General features: G+C 39.0%; 1 protein-coding gene across 1 annotated transcript in view; it reads left to right on the plus strand.

Annotated features, from left to right (window-relative positions):
- Positions 1-27,101, plus strand: part of LOC131356325 (Fc receptor-like protein 5) — a 148,281-nt gene that overhangs the window by 37,937 nt on the left and 83,243 nt on the right. The gene's annotated exons all lie outside the window — the stretch shown is intronic.

A 27,101-nucleotide genomic window follows, 5' to 3' on the forward strand; every position in this document is an offset into this window, starting at 1 on the left:
GTATAAAGGGGAGAGACTCTCAGAGCTCAGAGATCAGTGATGCTGTTACACTGACTGTATCAGGTGAGTGTGTGTGTTTTTATTTCTTATTTAATATGTTAACATTATTTATTAGGATTCAGATTTTCCTAGAAGACATTGAAATTATAAGGTTTAATCTGAAAATTCAGTACTTTTGAGAGTTTTTGATGATCAGCATCATCCACATCAGTCTCTGTCTCATCACCTGAGGTAGAAATCCCTCACAGCATTTAAATACATGCCTCATTATCTTCTCTTCACTTGACTGATGTCTGTTTACACAAACACCACTGTGGAAATGATCCCTGATTCACTTCTGTTCTGTTGGCTATATTTCTATTAATGTATTTGAATTAAGTCATTTAAATATTTAATAACTTGTAAAATTTTATAAAATGTATAAGCACTCCCCTGTTTTAATGATGATGTGATGCACAGGAGCATCCAGTTGTAGAAATTTCTAATGAATTTTTCTAGTCTGCTTCATATACATTCATTAACTAGCATAATAATAGAATTACTTACATTTTTTTAAAAAAAGCCAAAAGTCAGATAGAATAAACTTTCAAATATCTGAACTGTCATGTGAAGTGATCCTCTAAACGGAGATAAATAATAATAATAATAATAATAATAATAATAATAATAATAATAATAATAATAATAATAATAATAATAAATAAACTCTCAACTGTGTGTCTCTTCTGTGTCTTTAAGGAGAATGAAAAAGTCCTCTGTCATGGTTTTACTATATGAATAATATTTTTGATCATTTGAATCATTTTAGGGAATTGCAGATATGTTCAGATGGTGGTGAGAATACATAAAATAAAATCTAAAAAACACAAAACACTTCAATTCAATCATGAACTTTGTTCCATAGAAAATAAACTGACTACCAGCCGTGTAAGAAAACATCCAACTGTAACATCTGGTATCAAATATTAAATATAAATGTTTGTTTTAGACACAAAGCATCTGTTAGACACAGTGAATCTACTGCTTATGTTGTAAAGTGAAAAGCAGCTCTGACTCCTTCATCATTTCATACCAACAGCAAAACCCAAAGCGACTGTGAGAGTGAATCCTCAGAGCTCCGTCTACACTGGAGACACCGTCACTCTGAGCTGTGAGCTGCAGCAGGGGACTGGATGGGTGTTTGACTGGTACAAAAATAATCAGTTACAGAATCTGAACAGTGAACAAGCAAAGATACTTAATGTGACAGTCGATAATGCAGGAGAAACAGAGTACAAGTGTCGGGCATCTAGGCTGAACTTCGACGACTACGGTGACACTCGCTTCTACTACACAGACCTCAGTGATCCGGTCAAGATTACTGTGAGCGGTATGTCATGATTTTTTCCTCTTTTTGGCACGGAAGGGGTAAGAAAAAATATTGCTTAATTATTGCACTTCCTTTTTTTTCCAGAATGTTCAAGATTATCTTGAAATACATGTTCAAAAGTATTTAAACGTATTTCCATCGGCCAGCACAGCGCCGCTTTAAGTCGAACACACCTATACACACACTCACACACCACGTGACTAACATACACACCTATACACACACTCACACACCACGTGACTAACATACACACCTATACACACACTCACACACCACGTGACTAACATACACACCTATACACACACTCACACACCACGTGACTAACATACACACCTATACACACACTCACACACCACGTGACTAACATACACACCTATACACACACTCACACACCACGTGACTAACATACACACCTATACACACACTCACACACCACGTGACTAACATACACACCTATACACACACTCACACACCACGTGACTAACATACACACCTATACACACACTCACACACCACGTGACTAACATACACAGCTATACACACTCACACACCACGTGACTAACATACACACCTATACACACACTCACACACCACGTGACTAACATACACACCTATACACACACTCACACACCACGTGACTAACATACACACCTATACACACTCACACACCACGTGACTAACATACACACCTATACACACACTCACACACCACGTGACTAACATACACACCTATACACACACTCACACACCACGTGACTAACATACACACCTATACACACACTCACACACCACGTGACTAACATACACACCTATACACACTCACACACCACGTGACTAACATACACACCTATACACACACTCACACACCACGTGACTAACATACACACCTATACACACACTCACACACCATGTGACTAACATACACACCTATACACACACTCACACACCACGTGACTAACATACACACCTATACACACTCACACACCATGTAACTAACATACACACCTATACACACACTCACACACCACGTGACTAACATACACACCTATACACACTCACACACCACGTGACTAACATACACACCTATACACACACTCACACACCACGTGACTAACATACACACCTATACACACACTCACACACCACGTGACTAACATACACACCTATACACACTCACACACCACGTGACTAACATACACACCTATACACACACTCACACACCACGTGACTAACATACACACCTATACACACTCACACACCACGTGACTAACATACACACCTATACACACACTCACACACCACGTGACTAACATACACACCTATACACACTCACACACCACGTGACTAACATACACACCTATACACACACTCACACACCACGTGACTAACATACACACCTATACACACACTCACACACCACGTGACTAACATACACACCTATACACACACTCACACACCACGTGACTAACATACACACCTATACACACACACTCACACACCATGTGACTAACATACACACCTATACACACACTCACACACCACGTGACTAACATACACACCTATACACACTCACACACCACGTGACTAACATACACACCTATACACACTCACACACCACGTGACTAACATACACACCTATACACACACTCACACACCACGTGACTAACATACACACCTATACACACTCACACACCACGTGACTAACATACACACCTATACACACACTCACACACCACGTGACTAACATACACACCTATACACACACTCACACACCACGTGACTAACATACACACCTATACACACACACACCACGTGACTAACATACACACCTATACACACACTCACACACCATGTGACTAACATACACACCTATACACACACTCACACACCACGTGACTAACATACACACCTACACACACTCACACACCATGTGACTAACATACACACCTATACACACACACTCACACACCATGTGACTAAAATACACACCTATACACACACTCACACACCACGTGACTAACATACACACCTATACACACTCACACACCATGTGACTAACATACACACCTATACACACTCACACACCACGTGACTAACATACACACCTATACACACTCACACACCAAGTGACTAACATACACACCTATACACACTCACACACCACGTGACTAACATACACACCTACACACACTCACACACCATGTGACTAACATACACACCTATACACACTCACACACCATGTGACTAACATACACACCTACACACACTCACACACCATGTGACTAACATACACACCTATACACACTCACACACCACGTGACTAACATACATACCTACACACACTCACACACCATGTGACTAACATACACACCTATACACACTCACACACCACGTGACTAACATACACACCTATACACACTCACACACCACGTGACTAACATACACACCTACACACACTCACACACCATGTGACTAACATACACACCTATACACACACACTCACACACCATGTGACTAACATACACACCTATACACACTCACACACCACGTGACTAACATACACACCTATACACACACTCACACACCACGTGACTAACATACACACCTATACACACACACTCACACACCATGTGACTAACATACACACCTATACACACACTCACACACCACGTGACTAACATACACACCTATACACACTCACACACCACGTGACTAACATACACACCTATACACACACTCACACACCACGTGACTAACATACACACCTATACACACACACTCACACACCATGTGACTAACATACACACCTATACACACTCACACACCATGTGACTAACATACACACCTATACACACACTCACACACCACGTGACTAACATACACACCTATACACACTCACACACCATGTGACTAACATACACACCTATACACACACTCACACACCACGTGACTAACATACACACCTATACACACACTCACACACCATGTGACTAACATACACACCTATACACACTCACACACCATGTGACTAACATACACACCTATACACACACTCACACACCACGTGACTAACATACACACCTATACACACACTCACACACCAAGTGACTAACCTACACACCTATACACACACACTCACACACCACGTGACTAACATACACACCTATACACACTCGCACACCACCTGACTAACATACACACCTATACACACACACTCACACACCACGTGACTAACATACACACCTATACACACACTCACACACCACGTGACTAACATACACACCTATACACACTCACACACCATGTGACTAACATACACACCTATACACACTCACACACCACGTGACTAACATACACACCTATACACACACACTCACACACCAGGTGACTAATACACACCTATACACACTCACACACCATGTGACTAACATACACACCTATACACACTCACACACCATGTGACTAACATACACACCTATACACACACTCACACACCACGTGACTAACATACACACTTATACACACACACTCACACACCACGTGACTAACATACACACCTATACACACACAGTCACACACCACGTGACTAACATACACACTTATACACACACTCACACACCACGTGACTAATACACACCTATACACACTCACACACCATGTAACTAACATACACACCTATACACACTCACACACCATGTGACTAACATACACACCTATACACACACTCACACACCATGTGACTAACATACACACCTATACACACACTCACACACCACGTGACTAACATACACACCTATACACACACTCACACACCATGTAACTAACATACACACCTATACACACACTCACACACCACGTGACTAACATACACACCTATACACACTCACACACCACGTGACTAACATACACACCTATACACACACACTCACACACCACGTGACTAACATACACACCTATACACACTCACACACCATGTGACTAACATACACACCTATACACACTCACACACCATGTGACTAACATACACACCTATACACACTCACACACCATGTGACTAACATACACACCTATACACACTCACACACCACATGACTAACATACACACCTATACACACTCACACACCATGTAACTAACATACACACCTATACACACACTCACAGCATGTGACTAACATACACACCTATACACACTCACACACCACGTGACTAACACACACCTATACACACACTCACACACCACGTGACTAACATACACACCTATACACACTCACACACCATGTGACTAACATACACACCCACACTCACACACCACGTGACTAACATACACACCTATACACACTCACACACCACGTGACTAACATACACACCTATACACACTCACACACCACGTGACTAACATACACACCTATACACACACTCACACACCACGTGACTAACATACACACCTATACACACACTCACACACCACATGACTAACATACACACCTATACACACTCACACACCACATGACTAACATACACACCTATACACACACACTCACACACCATGTAACTAACATACACACCTATACACACACTCACACACCACGTTACTAACATACACACCTATACACACACTCACACACCACGATACTAACACACACCTATACACACTCACACACCATGTAACTAACATACACACCTATACACACACTCACACACCACGTGACTAACATACACACCTATACACACACTCACACACCACGTGACTAACATACACACCTATACACACTCACACACCACGTGACTAACATACACACCTATACACACTCACACACCATGTGACTAACATACACACCTGTACACACTCACACACCATGTGACTAACATACACACCTATACACACACTCACAGACCACGTGACTAACATACACACCTATACACACTCACACACCACGTGACTAACATACACACCTATACACACTCACACACCATGTGACTAACACACACCTATACACACTCACACACCATGTGACTAACATACACACCTATACACACTCACACACCATGTGACTAACATACACACCTGTACACACTCACACACCATGTGACTAACATACACACCTATACACACACACTCACACACCATGTGACTAACATACACACCTATACACACTCACACACCATGTGACTAACATACACACCTATACACACTCACACACCATGTGACTAACATACACACCTATACACACACTCACACACCACGTGACTAACACACACCTATACACACTCACACACCATGTGACTAACATACACACCTATAGACACTCACACACCATGTGACTAACATACACACCTATACACACTCACACACGATGTAACTAACATACACACCTATACACACACTCACACACCACGTGACTAACATACACACCTATAGACACACATTCACACACCACGTGACTAACATACACACCTATACACACTCACACACCACATGACTAACATACACACCTCTACACACACTCACACACCTCTTGACTAACATACACACCTATACACACACACTCACACACCATGTGACTAACAAACACACCTATACACACTCACACACCCCGTGACTAACATACATACCTATACACACTCACACACCATGTGACTAACATACACACCTATACACACACTCACACACCATGTGACTAACATACACACCTATACACACTCACACACCACATGACTAACATACACACCTATACACACACTCACACACCACGTGACTAACATACACACCTATACACACACTCACACACCACGTGACTAACATACACACCTATACACACTCACACACCATGTAACTAACATACACACCTATACACACTCACACACCATGTAACTAACATACACACCTATACACACACACTCACACACCACGTGACTAACATACACACCTATACACACTCACACACCATGTGACTAACATACACACCTATACACACACTCACACACCATGTGACTAACATACACACCTATACACACTCACACACCATGTGACTAACATACACACCTATACACACACTCACACACCATGTGACTAACATACACACCTATACACACTCACACACCATGTGACTAACATACACACCTGTACACACACTCACACACCACGTGACTAACATACACACCTATACACACTCACACACCATGTGACTAACATACACACCTGTACACACACTCACACACCACGTGACTAACATACACACCTATACACACACTCACACACCACGTGACTAACATACACACCTATACACACACACTCACACACCACGTGAATAACATACACACCTATACACACTCACAGACCACGTGACTAAGACACACCTATACACACTCACACACCACGTGACTAACACACACCTATACACACTCACACACCATGTGACTAACATATACACCTATACACACACACTCACACACCACGTGACTAATACACACCTATACACACACTCACACACCATGTGACTAACATACACACCTATACACACTCACACACCATGTGACTAACATACACACCTGTACACACACTCACACACCACGTGAATAACATACACACCTATACACACACACACCACGTGACTAACATACACACCTATACACACACTCACACACCACGTGACTAACATACACACCTGTACACACTCACACACCATGTGACTAACACACACCTATACACACTCACACACCATGTGACTAACATACACACCTGTACACACACTCACACACCACGTGAATAACATACACACCTATACACACACTCACACACCACGTGACTAACATACACACCTGTACACACTCACACACCATGTGACTAACATACACACCTGTACACACTCACACACCATGTGACTAACATACACACCTGTACACACTCACACACCATGTGACTAACATACACACCTGTACACACACTCACACACCATGTAACTAACATACACACCTGTACACACTCACACACCATGTGACTAACATACACACCTGTACACACACTCACACACCACGTGAATAACATACACACCTATACACACACTCACACACCACGTGACTAACATACACACCTATACACACTCACACACCATGTGACTAACATACACACCTGTACACACTCACACACCATGTGACTAACATACACACCTATACACACTCACACACCACGTGACTAACACACACCTATACACACTCACACACCATGTGACTAACATACACACCTATACACACTCACACACCATGTGACTAACATACACACCTGTACACACTCACACACCATGTGACTAACATACACACCTATACACACTCACACACCATGTGACTAACATACACACCTATACACACACTCACAGACCACGTGACTAACACACACCTATACACACTCACACACCATGTGACTAACATACACACCTATAGACACTCACACACCACGTGACTAACACACACCTATACACACTCACACACCATGTGACTAACATACACACCTATACACACTCACACACCATGTGACTAACATACACACCTGTACACACTCACACACCATGTGACTAACATACACACCTATACACACTCACACACCATGTGACTAACATACACACCTATACACACACTCACAGACCACGTGACTAACACACACCTATACACACTCACACACCATGTGACTAACATACACACCTATACACACTCACACACGATGTGACTAACATACACACCTATACACACACTCACACACCACGTGACTAACATACACACCTATAGACACACATTCACACACCACGTGACTAATACACACCTATACACACTCACACACCACATGACTAACATACACACCTATACACACACTCACACACCACTTGACTAACATACACACCTATACACACACACTCACACACCATGTGACTAACAAACACACCTATACACACTCACACACCCCGTGACTAACATACATACCTATACACACTCACACACCATGTGACTAACATACACACCTATACACACACTCACACACCATGTGACTAACATACACACCTATACACACTCACACACCACATGACTAACATACACACCTATACACACACTCACACACCACGTGACTAACATACACACCTATACACACACTCACACACCACGTGACTAACATACACACCTATACACACACACTCACACACCACGTGACTAACATACACACCTATACACACACTCACAGACCACGTGACTAACACACACCTATACACACTCACACACCACGTGACTAACACACACCTATACACACTCACACACCATGTGACTAACATACACACCTATACACACTCACACACCATGTGACTAACATACACACCTATACACACACTCACACACCATGTGACTAACATACACACCTATACACACTCACACACCATGTGACTAACATACACACCTATACACACACTCACACACCATGTGACTAACATACACACCTATACACACTCACACACCATGTGACTAACATACACACCTGTACACACACTCACACACCACGTGAATAACATACACACCTATACACACACACACCACGTGACTAACATACACACCTATACACACACTCACACACCACGTGACTAACATACACACCTGTACACACACTCACACACCACGTGACTAACATACACACCTATACACACTCACACACCATGTGACTAACACACACCTATACACACTCACACACCATGTGACTAACATACACACCTGTACACACACTCACACACCACGTGACTAACATACACACCTATACACACACACTCACACACCACGTGACTAACATACACACCTATACACACACACTCACACACCATGTGACTAACATACACACCTGTACACACACTCACACACCACGTGACTAACATACACACCTATACACACACTCACACACCACGTGACTAACATACACACCTGTACACACTCACACACCATGTGACTAACATACACACCTGTACACACACTCACACACCACGTGAATAACATACACACCTATACACACACTCACACACCATGTGACTAACATACACACCTGTACACACTCACACACCATGTGACTAACATACACACCTGTACACACTCACACACCATGTGACTAACATACACACCTGTACACACTCACACACCATGTGACTAACATACACACCTATACACACTCACACACCATGTAACTAACATACACACCTATACACACACATTCACACACCACGTGACTAATACACACCTATACACACTCACACACCACGTGACTAACATACACACCTATACACACACACTCACACACCACGTGACTAAAACACGTTACAGCCCTTGAGCACAACAGGCAATAAAAAAAAATCTGTCAGAAATCACAACAATCTTATTATTCAGATAAAATTCTAACTTTTAATTTTTAATGTTAACACAGTTTATAAAAGTCGGCTAATAAATGTATGTTGTGTTAAAAAGGAGGTCCACTGTCTCTGATTCTGAAAACCCCTGACATATAGGACCCTTTAGAATATTATTCCATACCCAATATTTAGAAAAGCCTTAAATTAAATCATCCTAAAAATAGATCTAAATATAATCTAAACTGTTAAAGCACTAAGACATTACAGTCTGAACATCATGACTTTCTATTATTCAACTAATGCAGTACTTAAGTTAAAATACAGACATGACTTAGGGGAACAATGGACCAGATCAGACTCCATCATTCAGCTGTTCTGTCTATTAATAAAGGAATTCTCAGCACTAGAAATACTAGTATGATAACTGACCGTTTTACTCAAGTCCAGTCTCGGAGATACTCTCTGATGATTCCACTCTCAAAGAAATAGGATAGAAAAGTCACCAAGAACATGAAGTAGACAAGATACAAGCAGCAGGAGAGATGAGGGAATGAGAGATGAGAGAACAATAAGAGAAGAGAAGAGAAGAGAAGAGAAGAGAAGAGAAGAGAAGAGAAGAGAAGAGAAGAGAAGAGAAGAGAAGAGAGGCGAGGCTGTTAAAAATAAATAAACAAAGAATAATCCATACAGTAGTGCAGCATAAATGAGGAATGAAATGAGGTGCAGTATAATATAGATTATTGTAAAATAATAATAATAATAAAGGATCTGCATGACACTGCTCCACACACAAGCTGTAACAGAGATAATATTGCATGGTATACCTGTGAGAGAGAAAATGTAATGAATTTAATGAACTCCATTTTTAGTAGAAAGTCTCTGAAATGATGGGAGGAGTCAGAAAAAAGATTGAATGAAATTTTCTAAAGTTGCATACTGTTTGTGTTCATTATTAAACAATATTACATAAAAATACTCTTACAAAACGTGTTATTCTTGCTTAGCCCCTCTCCCTAATTAGCCCCTGATGTTTCAGGCTCCGCCCCTGATGTTTTCAAATCCTAGAAACGCCTCTGAGCCCAGCTGTAGCAGTCCAATCAGTAGTCCAACACCTTAACCACTAATGACCACATCCCACATGAAGTGACCACATTAAGAATCATACTTACAAAATGTAAAATAATATGAATGAATGAATGAATAAATGAATGAATGAATAAATAAATAAATAAATAAATAAATAAATAAATAAATAAATAAATAAATAAATAAATAAAGTAAAGTTTTAATGGCAAAATTAATTAATTGATGACAAAAACAAAAAGAACACATAGCTAATACCTGGTTAATCTCCTCCACCAGGTTACAAAGAATCAAGGGATTCCTCTTCTGCATTAATTTCAAAGATGAAAAGTATTTACATAATTCCTTTGAAAAACATAGAAGTTTATTTCATTTTCAGAAATCTGTTCTGCACAACGCACCGTACAACCTCTTTCTGCATTAATGTCTCCCTCGTTTTGTTAAACTGTATTTGTATATATGTGTATTTGTTTGTTTCTATGTGTTATTGTTCTAGTCCCCGTACACCACGTTTTTCTTTTTACACTGTGTTACGTGTTTCAACTACAGCACACACACACACACACACACACATCAACCAATGTTTTTAAGCCCTTGTTTTCCTTATTCGCTACATTCCTCCTGCTTCTCTCCTTCTTTCCCACTATTCCCTTGGCTTCAGTACATGTATAAAACTCATAAATTTGTGTACAGTTTATGGAGAATCGCAGAATTTTTAGGCAGGATGAGTAGAAATGTTAAAGCCCCCCTAAAAATGGCCTAGTGACGCCCATGCATCTGTAATCATCTGTTCTGAAAGCATCATCTGTGAGTGTTTGGAACCTCATGCTATATGTTGTGGTATAATTTCAGTAGCCATGTCTCTGGAAAATGGTAAATCAGGCATCAATGTCCAAATCGGTATTCGACCAGACTTTAGGAGCGAATTAAGGTCGAAAACCGAGGTACCACTGTATTATCATTAATGCATCAATTAATAACACAGTGCTTACACCTGTTAACATATATGGCCCAAACAATGAAGATCCATCTGTTATTCATAACCTATTTTCTCTATTATGTGACTCAACAAACATCTTCAATGCTCGTGACTTCAACACTGTTATAAACCCCAAAATCAACTGCTCAAGTTCCTCTGATAACACAAGAAATTGGCACTCTTCTGAAATAATAAAACAATATATGTATCACCATGGACTCAATGACAGTTGGAGAATAAATAACCCCACATCTAGAGAATACACTTACTGTTCCCCACTCCATCAGACTTTTTCCAAATTGATCTTTTCCTCATTAGCAACTCATTCACCCAACATGTAACTGACCATAATTCATCAGTAATCATAATCAGTGACCATGCCCCTATATCCCTCACACTAAACATCCACACTCATATTAAACCCTGCACAATAAATAAACTTTTATAAAATGCAATTTGAGAGTATTATATACAGAAAAAAACAAATGATCATTCAACAACTTTAAATATGAACAGTTCCAGTATAGCAACAGAACAGGTAAATACACTATATTGCAAAAAGTATTCGCTCACCCATCCAAATAATCAGAATCAGGTGTTCCAATCACTTCCATGGCCACAGGTGTATAAAATCAAGCACCTAGGCATGCAGACTGTTTTTACAAACATTTGTGAAAGAATGGGTCGCTCTCAGGAGCTCAGTGAATTCCAGCGTGGAACTGTGATAGGATGCCACCTGTGCAACAAATCCAGTCGTGAAATTTCCTCGCTCCTAAATATTCCACAGTCAACTGTCAGCTGTATTATAAGAACGTGGAAGTGTTTGGGAACGACAGCAACTCAGCCACGAAGTGGTAGGCCACGTAAACTGACGGAGCGGGGTCAGCGGATGCTGAGGCGCATAGTGCGAAGAGGTCACCAACTTTCTGCAGAGTCAATCGCTACAGACCTCCAAACTTCATGTGGCCTTCAGATTAGCTCAAGAACAGTGCGCAGAGAGCTTCATGGAATGGGTTTCCATGGCCGAGCAGCTGCATCCAAGCCATACATCACCAAGTGCAATACAAAGCGTCGGATGCAGTGGTGTAAAGCACGCCGCCACTGGACTCTAGAGCCGTGGAGACGCGTTCTCTGGAGTGACGAATCGCGCTTCTCCATCTGGCAATCTGATGGACGAGTCTGGGTTTGGCGGTTGCCAGGAGAACGGTACTTGTCTGACTGCATTGTGCCAAGTGTAAAGTTTGGTGGAGGGGGGATTATGGTGTGGGGTTGTTTTTCAGGAGCTGGGCTTGGCCCCTTAGTTCCAGTGAAAGGAACTCTGAATGCTTCAGCATACCAAGACATTTTGGACAATTCCATGCTCCCAACTTTGTGGGAACAGTTTGGAGCTGGCCCCTTCCTCTTCCAACATGACTGTGCACCAGTGACCAAAGCAAGGTCCATAAAGACATGGATGACAGAGTCTGGTGTGGATGAACTTGACTGGCCTGCACAGAGTCCTGACCTCAACCCCATAGAACACCTTTGGGATGAATTAGAGCGGAGACTGAGAGCCAGGCCTTCTCGTCCAACATCAGTGTGTGACCTCACAAATGCGCTTCTGGAAGAATGGTCAAAAATTCCCATAAACACACTCCTAAACCTTGTGGACAGCCTTCCCAGAAGAGTTGAAGCTGTTATAGCTGCAAAGGGTGGACCAACGTCATATTGAACCCTATGGATTAAGAATGGGATGTCACTTAAGTTCATATGCGAGTCAAGGCAGGTGAGCGAATACTTTTGGCAATATAGTGTATATAGCAAATCAACTACAACATAAAAAATAAAGCAATTATTCCATCCATAATAAACTCTACATGTGAAATGTTCCACAATTCACAGGATATTAATGCTGTATTTCAAAACTTCTACAGTGACCTTTACTCCTCTGATCACAGTGTTATTCAGTCAGATATAGACCTCTTTCTAAACAACCTTAAACTGCCAACACTATCCCAAGAACATGAACTCAATAAAGCACTAAATAAAATGCCCAATAACAAATCACCTGGACCCGGTGGTTAATCCACCCAGACCAAATAGGATTCATCAAAAACAGGAACCCCTCAGACAATGTCTGCAGACTAGGGGGCAAGGATCGGGTGGGGCAAGCACACGTGCAAACACAACATAAAGAAAAACACATGGAACATAAAGAAACCCTGTCAGACCACCCTCTGGTGTTCAGGCAGGGAACTGTCCCGCAGTCCATGACATGCACTTCACCAAGGGTCACAATAATCACAAATGGGGTCACCTCACAGAGTTTCACACTTCATCGGGGAACCAGACAAGGATGCCCATTCTCCCCATCCTTATTTGTCATCTTTATAGAACCACTAGCAGCAGCTATACAGCAAAACATCAAAATTAAAGGAATTCAGGATACAAATTAACAACATAAAATAAATCTTCATGCATACTTTTACAGGACCCCTACAATTCACTAAAGGAAACATTTAACATTATTAACTCATTTTCCAAAATATCAAACTACACTATAAACTGGATTAAATCAACTACACTCCCACTATCTGAGCAGGTTTGGGATTCTGCAGCTCAGGAATCCCCCCTCCCATTTCATATAGGCAACATTAAAATATTTAGGTATTAATATTTCCCAAAGGCTGTCAGAGCTTTTTAATCTCAACTACACTCCTCTGTTAAAAAAGACAGAAGAGGATCTCAGACGTTGGACCAACCTTCCACTTTCACTCATTGGATGAGTCGCCACAGTTAAAATGAAGATTTCAGCACAAATAAACTACCTGTTTTCAATGATTCCCACAACTCCCACGAAAAATTGGTTTAAACCACCTGACTCACTAACATCTCTTTTTTACTGGAAAAACAAGAAACCTAAAATTTCTTTTTCTACATTACAACAGAAAAAATTACAAGGTGACCTTGAAGCACCAAATTTTCAACACTACTTTCTAGCAACACAACTACAATACTTAGTCAGATGGATTCAAAAGGATAATTTCAACAACTCATGGATAGACCGAGAACAAAATCAATGTAAATGTATTTCAGTCGCTGATCTCACTTTCATGCTGTAATAAATAAAAACAATTAACTATTTCATGAATATTTCATCAACTCTGACAGCATGGTGGAAAGCTCACAAGATTACCAAATTAACAGTAACACTATGTAGAGACACCCCCATCTGGCACAATCCTGACTTTCTACTACACAATACCCCAGTCTACTTTCCAACATGGCACCATAAAGGAATCACCCACCTTCACCACCTATCTGAGAATAACCAATTTCTATCATTTAAGACACTAATGGAGAAGTATGGAGTTGGGGGAGAACAGTTCCTCCAATACCAACAACTCAAATCCATAATTAAATAGAAAATTAATATAACTAATATCCCACTACAGCCTTCCAAATTAACTGATGAGATTATGAACATCACAAGCTCATAGAAACTACTATCTAAACTCTATAAAATAACATCTAATAAAGGCACTATGACAACAATCCCAATGGCAAAATGGGAAAAAGATCTTACTTTCTCCCCCAACTCCGACTTTTGGACAGAAATCTCTAACAATATATTCTCTATGATCAGCAACACAAATTAACAACTCATACAATACAAGACTATCCACAGAATCAATGTCACCCAAAGTAAAATGTTTAAAATGGGTTTAACCGACACAGACACCTGTTCACAGTGCACCTCAGGTACCATAGACAATTACTTCCACTCCACTTGGGCATGTAAACCAGTTCACTCCCTCTGGGTAGAGGTAACAGAGAAACTCTCCACCATCCTGAGCTGCAGAATCCCCACATCCCCATCTCTCTGTTTGCTCGGAAACATCTCAGAAGGTGACTATCTCCCAGTTAAATACAGAAACCCACTAAAGAAAATCGTTCTTCTTAACTGGAAAACTAAAAACTTATTACATATCAGTCACTAGATTAATCTTCTTACAGAACACATAACTATAGAAAAAATAACTGCTACATACCATACAAAAGCCACATACATCCCCACACACATCCCTGCAAATTCCTAAAAACAAACTAATATATTTATTTATTAATTTATTTAATTATTTGTACTTATCTACCATTAGTATCACCTGTCACTATCATCTAAACAAAAGGGTTTTTTGTTTGTTTGTTTGTTTAATTTATTATTGGAACAGGAGGGGTTTCAGTGTTGGCCACAACTGCATTTCTCGACAGTGTTGCCAAATGAACAAGCTCCCTCCTTAGGGTTGGGGAGTGGTTTAGGAGGGTAACAAGTGATGGGCCAGCCCTCACCTGTAGAGGTTGAGAGCGACTCAGAGTGGGAGAATGTTGGTCAGGCTCAACCAAAGAAATGAAAAAAGGTAACCTATACCTAGCTGGACCACCCTGGAGCCCCCTTGAATAAACACCAAGAAAAAAAAAATTATAAGGTGAGGGCAGGCTAAATTTGAGTTATATATTTACGTCCTTTATTTATTTATTTATTTATTTAATTTTTTTTCTTTTTTTCCCCCTTCTTCCTGTATTCTTTTGTCCCTCTTGCTCTCCTTCCTTTTATTATTATTATTATTATTATTATTATTATTATTATTATTATTATTATTATTATTATTGTTTTTTTCTCTTTCTGTGTCCTCCCTCTTTGCTACCTCCTTTCTCTTTTCCAGAAACAACCCCTCCACTCATTACCACGGTGTGCTTATGCAAACAAACACACACACTGTACACTGGTAACTCAAGTCCTGTCTTCTCATCATTTGTTCTTCTATTTGTTGTTTTGTTTGTCTGCAATGTACTGTATTTTGTTGTGAAATTAAAAAAATCTAAAGAAATCTAAGAAAAAAAAACAAAAAACAACAACCCAAAAAAATTTTAAAAGAAGAATAATTACACTGATTGCTATGTCATCTTTTACAATAATGCCAACAATCACTTTTTTTTTTTTGCAAAAGCATAGAGATTTCTAACTTTAGGAAATAACCAGTAATGTGAATCTTTTCAAAGTGTACAGGCAAATCTATATCAGAATAAATGTTTCAAAAAGGATATATACATAGGCCTATTTATGGTATTGTGAAAATTTGAGCTAGTGAGATCATGTTCATTCACCAGAAGCTCTGGAATATGAGGAGAAACATTACTATGATGTAAATTGTATGGCATTTGAACTAGATTGTGGGATTGTTTTAATAACACTGTCTTACAGTGCCCATTATTTAAATTGTGAACAAAAAGATTGATAAGATATTTCCAGTTTTATCTAAAAGGTGCATTTACTTTGGTAAAATAAATATTTGCTCTTATATAACACATATCTACAATTCCATAATTGGGTGTTATGGGGACAGAAAATACTGATATTATCCATGTGTGTTTATTCTTCCACATCCCTGATCTAGTGTTTGTTTTTGCTTTGTTTCTGTGTCACATTTTTTATAGTTTATTTTTCTCTGTGAATAAATGAACTGAAAAAAAAAACAAAAACATGAAATTGTACAAAACCTGCCCTATGCTGTAATCATAATTATAATTTTTCATTTCAGCTGGAAACTCTTGGAAATTTAATTAAAAAATAAATATTTTATTTTCTGTCCAAATAAATTTTCATTTCATACCAACAGCAAAACCCAAACCGACTGTGAGAGTGAATCCTCAGAGCTCCGTCTACACTGGAGACACCGTCACTCTGAGCTGTGAGCTGCAGCAGGAGACTGGATGGGAGTTTCACTGGTACAAAAATAATCAGCTGTTACAGAATCTGAGCAGAAAACAAGCAAACACACTTAAAGTGACAGTCGATAATGCAGGAGAAACAGAGTACCGGTGTTGGGCAAACAGGATAAACAACAACTACTACTACTTCACAGAGTTCAGTGATCCTGTCAAGATTACAGTGAGAGGTATGTTCAGATTTGATTACATTGTAATCATAATTATAATTTTTAATTTCAGCTGGAAACTCCTGGAAATTTGCACAAATTATTTTGATAGTTGTTTATTTTCTGTACAAATAATTTTTCATTTGGGATCAACAGCAAAACCCAAACCGACTGTGAGAGTGAATCCTCAGAGCTCCGTCTACACTGGAGACACCGTCACTCTGAGCTGTGAGCTGCAGCAGGAGACTGGATGGGAGTTTCTCTGGTACAGAAATAATCAGCTGTTACAGAATCTGAGCAGTGAACAAGAGAACACACTTAAAGTGACAGAAGATAATGCAGGAGAAACAGAGTACCGGTGTCGAGCAAACAGGAGAAACAACAACTACTACTACTTCACAGAGTTCAGTGATCCTGTCAAGATTACAGTGAGAGGTATGTCATGACTTTTTTCTCTCCTTTGATTACGTTTGTTAGAGGTGTTATAATATTGCTTAATTATATTGTAATAATTGTAAATATTGCTTTACAATATATAGGTATTTCCTGTTTTTGTTATGTTCACATTAATCGTAAAACACATATATTTCAAAGTATTTATCTTTTGTGGCTGGTGACATCCACTGCACCATTTTAAAAACATTTTATTTAATAAACAAAAACAAACAAACAACAAATATATTTATGCATTAAAGGAGTGAGAAAAATAGGTTGTTGATGATATGACTGTTTATAGCTGCTATAATGTAAGTGAGAACAAGAACTGCTTTTGCAGACATTCCTCAACAATAAATGTAACAATAAATGGATAGAAAGTACAGTAACTCAGCATAATTAGTATTTGCAATTATTACTGAGTTCTTAGTTAGTCTTTGGTAGTGATACAGAACTGTGTAAAATTGTAAAGTGTTTCTGTAAGATATCATGACTGCTGACAGATGATAGTTACACTGACTGTATCAGGTGAGTGTGTGAGGATTTCTGGAGACACATGAAAATTAGAGTCAGTTAGACATTAATGAAAAGCTTTATATTGTGAATTAAATAATTCTAGAAAATAAATAGTTTGTATTTCCTGTGTAACAGAGAGACCACCGGCAGTACTGAGTGTATCTCCACAGAGCTGGCTGACTGAAGGAGACTCAGTGACTCTAAGCTGTGAGGTTACAGACTCCTCTACAGACTGGACATTCAGCTGGTACACAGTTGTTCCCTACAGAGACGGCTTAACTGGAATAAATAATAATGGTGGCTATAGCGTGTATGTGGAGCTCCTCTCAGACAGCAGCAGAGGATCTGGAGGCAAATACACTCTCAGTCCTGCTGCTCTTAAACACACAGGAGTTTATATGTGCAGAGGAGAGAGAGGAGAACCAGCCCTTCACTCACAGTACAGCAATCCACAGCCACTATGGATCACTGGTGAGGAAAATTAACTGTTGTGTTGAAGTGTAGAATTAAAAAAATGCAAACGTAAGATCAGATTAATGCAGTTTTTAGATCCTAATATGTATACAGCAGTGAAAGAGTCCAAAGAGCTGGTGGAGGATTATTGTCATGATTTTCCTTGTGTTCTCCTGTATGTTGTGATGTCTCCACCCCTTGCTATTGGGTCATTTTTCTGGGTAACATACAGGACTCAGGAGATGATTGAGGATCTTTGTGCAGGAGAATTCTACGTTCTTTGTTTTTCAGAGTGAAAAGAAAATGTCTTCCAAACAGATACAAAAGATTTTTTTTAGTGTTTTTTTTTCTTAATTAACATGACTCTTTTCTATGTTTAAGGAGAATCTCCTCCAGTTTCTCTGATTATCAATCCCAGTAGAACTCAACACTTTACTAATGACTCTCTCTCACTGAGCTGTGAGGACCAGAGTAACTCTACTGGATGGACAGTGAGACGATACACACACAGTGAGAGAGTGTTAGATTGTTCACACAGGGGATCAGTTACAGGATCTACATGTAACATCAGCTTCCTCTCCACATCCTACACTGGAGTTTACTGGTGTGAGTCTGAATCTGGAGAAAACAGTAATCCTGTCCACATCACAGTGCATGGTGAGTCTTCATGTAGTGTGTTTAATGTTTCATTACAGATTATTTAGAATTCCAAGTGGGAAGAATTGTTCAATCTGACAAAGACAGTAGTTTTTCCCCTTTAATACATTTCCTACGATTTCTATAATTCTGAGTAAGGATATCTGTGTTTCTTTCCAGACTGAATACAAATTCACAGTTACCAATAACTAATCAATAAGAGATGTGACTGAACATTATGAATAGCTCTGATTATGTTGATTACTGTTGTGTTTTAATCAGGCTCATATATATAAACATACAAACAGTTCAGCATGAAAAAAAAACATTATAATAATTATTATTTATTCTGCTTCAGGTCCATCAGGTGTAGAAGCTCCATTCTCAGTGCTCATGCTGATCTGTAGTGTGGTGACAGTCTCTCCGTATCTGCTGGTGACCATCATTCTGCTGCTCATATGTTACAGAGCTCGAGGTAAGAACTCTTTCAGTACGTCTCTACACTTCACATAACGAGTGTCATTACTTTAATTAGTGAGAGAAAAAACTGAGAAAATGTTGAAAGCTTTTGACTCACTCTTCTTATTTTAAAGCAAAAATCTACACTTGTTCTAAAATTCAAATTACAAACACCATTTAAACTGTATTGAGGACAATATCAAATGCAGTTTGGTTTCTTTTCTGTCGTAAAAAAATAAACTTTAAAATGAAAGAAATGACTTTATAAATTTCTTTATCAGCTCACACTGATGAAGACAGAATTAAGAATGCAGTCATAGAGGAGTGAGAAAAGTTCATCTATAAAAAAAGAGGATATATTTACTATAAAATAATTTCAGAATTTCTTGTTCTTTATGGTTTTGTGTTGATTTTAAATTCTGATTTCTCATTTTAATATCCTGCTGTTATTTTCTCAGCATCTTATAGACACCCTCACTGTTCTGAATGGATTTGTTTAGCTAAAGCCTGTAAACCTCCTCATGAGGTGAAAGTGATCATGTGTGTAGTGTTCAATAAGCCCTACATCCAGCTTTGTATGCAATATAAAAACAAGTTTATTGACTGTTATCTGAAATATGGTGCTGAACTAATATTGTGTTTTGTGTTTTCTCAGTATTTGTTCTACCTCTACTGTATTTGTACTGCTGTAGTTTTATTTTATTTCTCTATGCAATTTTTTCGAGTTAAATAATAAGAAGACTTAAAATCTCAGTTAGACGCTGATGTTAGATTTGTGTGACTTTTCAGCTGTGTGAACTTTAATTGTAGTTATTTGAGGAGATTTATGGATGAAATGTTTGATCAGTTAAATAAATGCATCATTATCAGTTCACTGCTGCTATATTGTTGTCTTTTCATCGTCTCATAATGTTTCTTGTCTCCTGCTGTAACATTGGAATTTCCTCCATGGGATTAACAAAGTTTTATCTTAAAGACAGATAACTCGATCCTGCAGTATTATTCAGTGTCAGTAGAGGATCTCAGTGCAGTAAAGGTCAGGAGTAAATGAGGAATCAAACAGAAGTGTTATTACTCTTTCTGCATGTCTACTGTGGAAAATATTTTTTGTCCGAAACTAAAATGCTCTATTTAATACTACTCAATTAATACTTCGCTAAAATCTGACTCCAAACTCCACATTAACCTGACAGCTCAGTCAAGCAGGACGATTCATACAGACGGGATGAATGCAGATACAAGGTTTTATTTGCAATCAGCGCTGGTTACAAGAATTGAGCTGCTCATGAATGAACATCCCAACAACCTTCAAAATAAGCATCACAAAACATAGGCTTTTATTCTTTTCTCTTATCTTTTCATAATATTCAAACCAAACCTTCCACATATCTTTTTCTTGGAATTTCGTGTTCTTCTGGACACCATTATCTCTTCATTTATAACTCTTTCACATTTCATTATAATCAGTCATATAAAAATAATGGGCATCTGTGCTCTTATCAGTGGCACTTTCTAGCTTTTTCCATTTAGCAGTTCACTCAGACCTCTGAAGACAGCATGGTTGAGTTTCAGGGCCTCTGCTCCATCTTTAATTCCTTGGGTTTCATTTATTGCTCTATTTTTCTTTACATTTGCACTAGCCTGCAGTTTTAATTGTGTTCTCTCACATATTCACAGCTCTATCTCCTCTGACCTCTGACTGAGGACTGATCCCCTCCTCGAGGTACCCATACACCTATAGTTGGTTTCAACGACCCTTGATACAGCTCCAAGTTTCTTCTTCCACTAAAACGGCCTGCCAAACTGATGTTACCCTCACCGTTAATCACTCTACACAGGCCGTGCAATCTCAGTCCAGAGTTAACGACCATACCCAAACCTCTCATCCCACACGTTGTGTTAAACCCTTCATTATTAAACCTGTAAATAGAGGTGACCAATAAATTGAGGTAGTGCCCGACAACCCAATCATGCTGTCCCCAGATTCCAATTGTTTTATACATGCCCAAACAAGAATGCATTCATATACACCCTCTAAACCATTCAAAAATTACTCCCACACTACACACTGGTACACTGATGTACAGGACTAACACAACACTGAAAACCAATCAGGAAATCAACATTACAGCCAATCAAAAGCTACTTATGAAGTGAAGTACATGGTTTCAGTGTAAAACTCTGCTAGACAACATCATCATAAGTGCATTTCTTCCCAGTCCTGGCAGAGGGAGTAAGACAGTCAGGGTTAGAGGTTTGTAAATCAAGCTTAGACCTAAATCAGTGTTGTATATGACCACTAACACGGTCTACAGAATTGGGGTGAATTGTTGCTAGATGTCTGCAGTGAAGAACATCACACACTTCTTCTATGGAAAACTGTAACATGAAAATAGTTTCTTGTATATTTTACTGTATTAATTAACATTAAATCCTGTTTGTTACTCTGAGACCATGCTACACTGACAGCAGCCAGCAGAGGGCAGCAGTGGTGCACACAGTGATAGCAGGAGAACAAATTACAGACTTCTCCAGGATGATTAACCTGGATTTCCTGAACCTGTCCAGCAGTATACTTAAGACCAGACTTTGACACAGCCCTTTGCTACACCTTTGTAGAGGAGTGACAGATATGTTATGTTGGTGAAGACTCTCTGTACAAGAATGATGACTCAGCTGTAATAAAATATCAGACTAAGGATGTTTATTTACAGTGTCTGTGATGTACAAATAGTCTCAAAGTGCACCACAATATCTTAATATATAATAAAAAAGAGAATAATATACACCTTCCAAACAGAGAAACCACAAGCAGTACAAGCAGGAACAAGCCTGTAACTAGTACTTCCGGACAACTTTCAAAATAAAAGTTCTGCAGTTCTGGGGTTTCACTCTGAAATTGAGTCCACAATGAAACAGTATGTAGTAGTTACAGTATCATTTGTGTACAAGATTTTAAAATTCATTTCTCATGGAAAAGAAAAAACATCTGGCTGTTAGACATCATTAGTGTGTGTTATGAAGGAAAATGTGATATTCAGAGAGAAAACTATTTGTGGGCTCAACTAAAGCTCCTCATGTTTTGTTCCCTATATCAGCTTACATTTAAAACTATTCTACAACAAATCACATGATAGATATCAGGTCTAATAAAATATTACAGGGATTTAAGGAAACTCTCACATGTAGTGATGTTTCATCCATGATCCAATCATTCTCCTTCACTTCCATGTACTGACTCATTATTTTATTCTCTTAAGTCTCGACTGTGTAAAACACATGACTGCTTCAGCAGATTGTTCCTGCTTTTTAAAGACTGCATTATCGTGCAGGATGTGAAGGAGCAAATCATTGGTTGGATGTATTGAAGAATCCACCCCTTACTAGTCAGGATTAAAACCATACAGCAATTACCACTAGAGACAAAGACATTTTTATATATGATGGATCTGTTATGAGCCAATCAGAAAAGATTTGTGTAGTGAAGAGACTGGTGTGAGAATAATGTGCTCCAGAACTATGTAGAGTGTTGAAAAGTGCTGAAATGAGTTAAAATAAGGATTTCTTTGAGAATATTTCCATGTATCCAGTTACTAAACCATAAGTAAAGACTTTAGACTCGTTGTTACGAGCGGACGTCATTAACTGGGACTCCAGGTCACTGGTGTTTAGTCAAGTAGCTTTTATTGTCATTTGAAGCACATACAGCTGGTACAGTACACAGTAACATGAAACAACGTTCCTCCAGGACCATGGTGCTACATAAAACACACAACTACAGGAGACAACACAGAACTAAGTTCACTACACAGACCTACACAGTACTACATAAAGTGCATGTGTGTAAACAGTGCAAGACAGTACAGTACAGTACAATAACTGACCAGGGACAGTGCAGCACTGACCACTACACAGTTTTGTAATGAATAAAGTGCAATAGTAAAATGCTGTGGATGTAAACACAATACACAGTTAACAGAAAAACAGATCATTGTGTTTTATTGTTATAGCGCAAATTGTCCAAAAATTATGAGAACAATAAAAATTAACTCACGCTGCAGTGAATAACAATTAATAAATAAACACCAATCCCTCTCTCTCTCACTGCTGCATGATTAAGGAGATCTGAAGCATGTTGTTTGATCGTCTCCTCGGCTGCGTCTTTGCTCCATTTCATTACTGCAGCTGCAAGAGAGGAAAAAGAAACAATTCTATATAGACCATTTCATAAATGTAAACAATAATAAACATTTTGCAATGCTACTGTACATGTCTGGTCCTGAAGCATTTCCAGTGTCGTCATTTTTAAATCACAGATCTTTTTTCCATGTACAGATCACAGAGATATAGCCACAAACTCGTATATACACTGATCAGGTATAACATTGTGAGCAGTGAGAGGTGAAGTGAATAAGACTGATGGCATCATGGCACCTGTTAGTGGGGGGGGGGATATATTAGGCAGCAAGTGAACATTTTGTCCTTAGAATCAGGAAAAATGGACAGGATTTGAGCGAGTTTGACCAAAAGGGCCAAACTGTAATGGTTAGACCACTGGATCAGAGCATCTCCAAAACTACAGCTCTTGTGGGGTGTTCCCAGTCTGCAGTGGTCAGTATCCATCAAAAGTAAGGCTGAAACGATTCCTCGAGTAACTCGAGTAATTCAAATACAAAAAAAATCATCAAGGCAAATTAGTTGCTTGGAAGCTTGGTTTAGTCCATTTACTGTAACTACACACAGAGACGATTCAGGCCAAAGAAAACGGCAGACAGTTTTCAAAGTTTGGGATCATTTCACACTAAAACAGACAGAAAACTCTGTAGAGTGTGATTACTGTAAGACTGAACTGGTGTACCACAGCACTACAAGTTCCATACTTCAACATCTCAACACGGGGAAGTTAGTGTGATATTCGGATATTAGACATTCGGAGCCGTATTTTAGGGACCGTCAACAAATAAAAATCAGTGAAGACATATTTTGGGATAACAAGAGGTGTACCTCGTGGGGGTTTCCAATTAGATTAATTTGGTACTAGTTGAAGGAAAAGTGATTTTTTTTTAAATTAAAAAATAAATAAATAATTACAAATTAATTCACATGATGCATAATTAATACTATCTATTAATTACATTATTATTAATAAATTAACAAAAGCAGCATGCAATGATGCATGGCATATGTATATTTAAGAAGAAATTAGAATAACTGGGGCACGTAGCCAGGTAAGTAACAAGTACCACATTTCAGTCGTACAGAAATTTGTCGATGGTCCCTAAAATACTGCTTCCAAATGTCTGTCTAATGTCCGAATATCAAACTAACTTCACCGTGTTAATCTCTCATTCACACACAGTCCCCGTGTATGTGATGTATGATGTATGTAATGTATGTGGATTGTGGCTACATGTAGTGACTATTTAAGATCATAAATCAGTATGATGGCTAGTTATGATGTCCCTAATTTAGCTACATTTTGTGAAAGCCTAAGCGTCATTCATTTTGATAGCCTCACTCTCTCCGTCACACACACACACACACACACACACACACACACACACCAGTATGTAGAGAGACATTTAAGAGGGTTTATTCACCAAATAACTAATTTCATGTTACAGAAAAATGTGTTAAGTAATTTGATGTGTATGGACTCTTGTTCTTCTTCCAAGTTTCCTTCCTGTCCAGTAATTTTTGCCTCTTACAAAAACCACAAAGTCTTCCAGGAGGACAGTAAAGGCTTATGTCCTGCTTGAGCTGTAGTTAGACTGAAACGTCAAAATTAAGTTGGACAACAAAAATGCAATGTTTAGGTATTATTATTATTATTATTTTGTTTTAGCTTGTTCTATATTTACCTTCTTTTGTAGTAATTAGGGTTTTTT

The sequence above is a fragment of the Hemibagrus wyckioides genome, linkage group LG07, assembly GCF_019097595.1.
Source record: "Hemibagrus wyckioides isolate EC202008001 linkage group LG07, SWU_Hwy_1.0, whole genome shotgun sequence".
Taxonomy (NCBI): Eukaryota; Metazoa; Chordata; class Actinopteri; order Siluriformes; family Bagridae; genus Hemibagrus; species Hemibagrus wyckioides.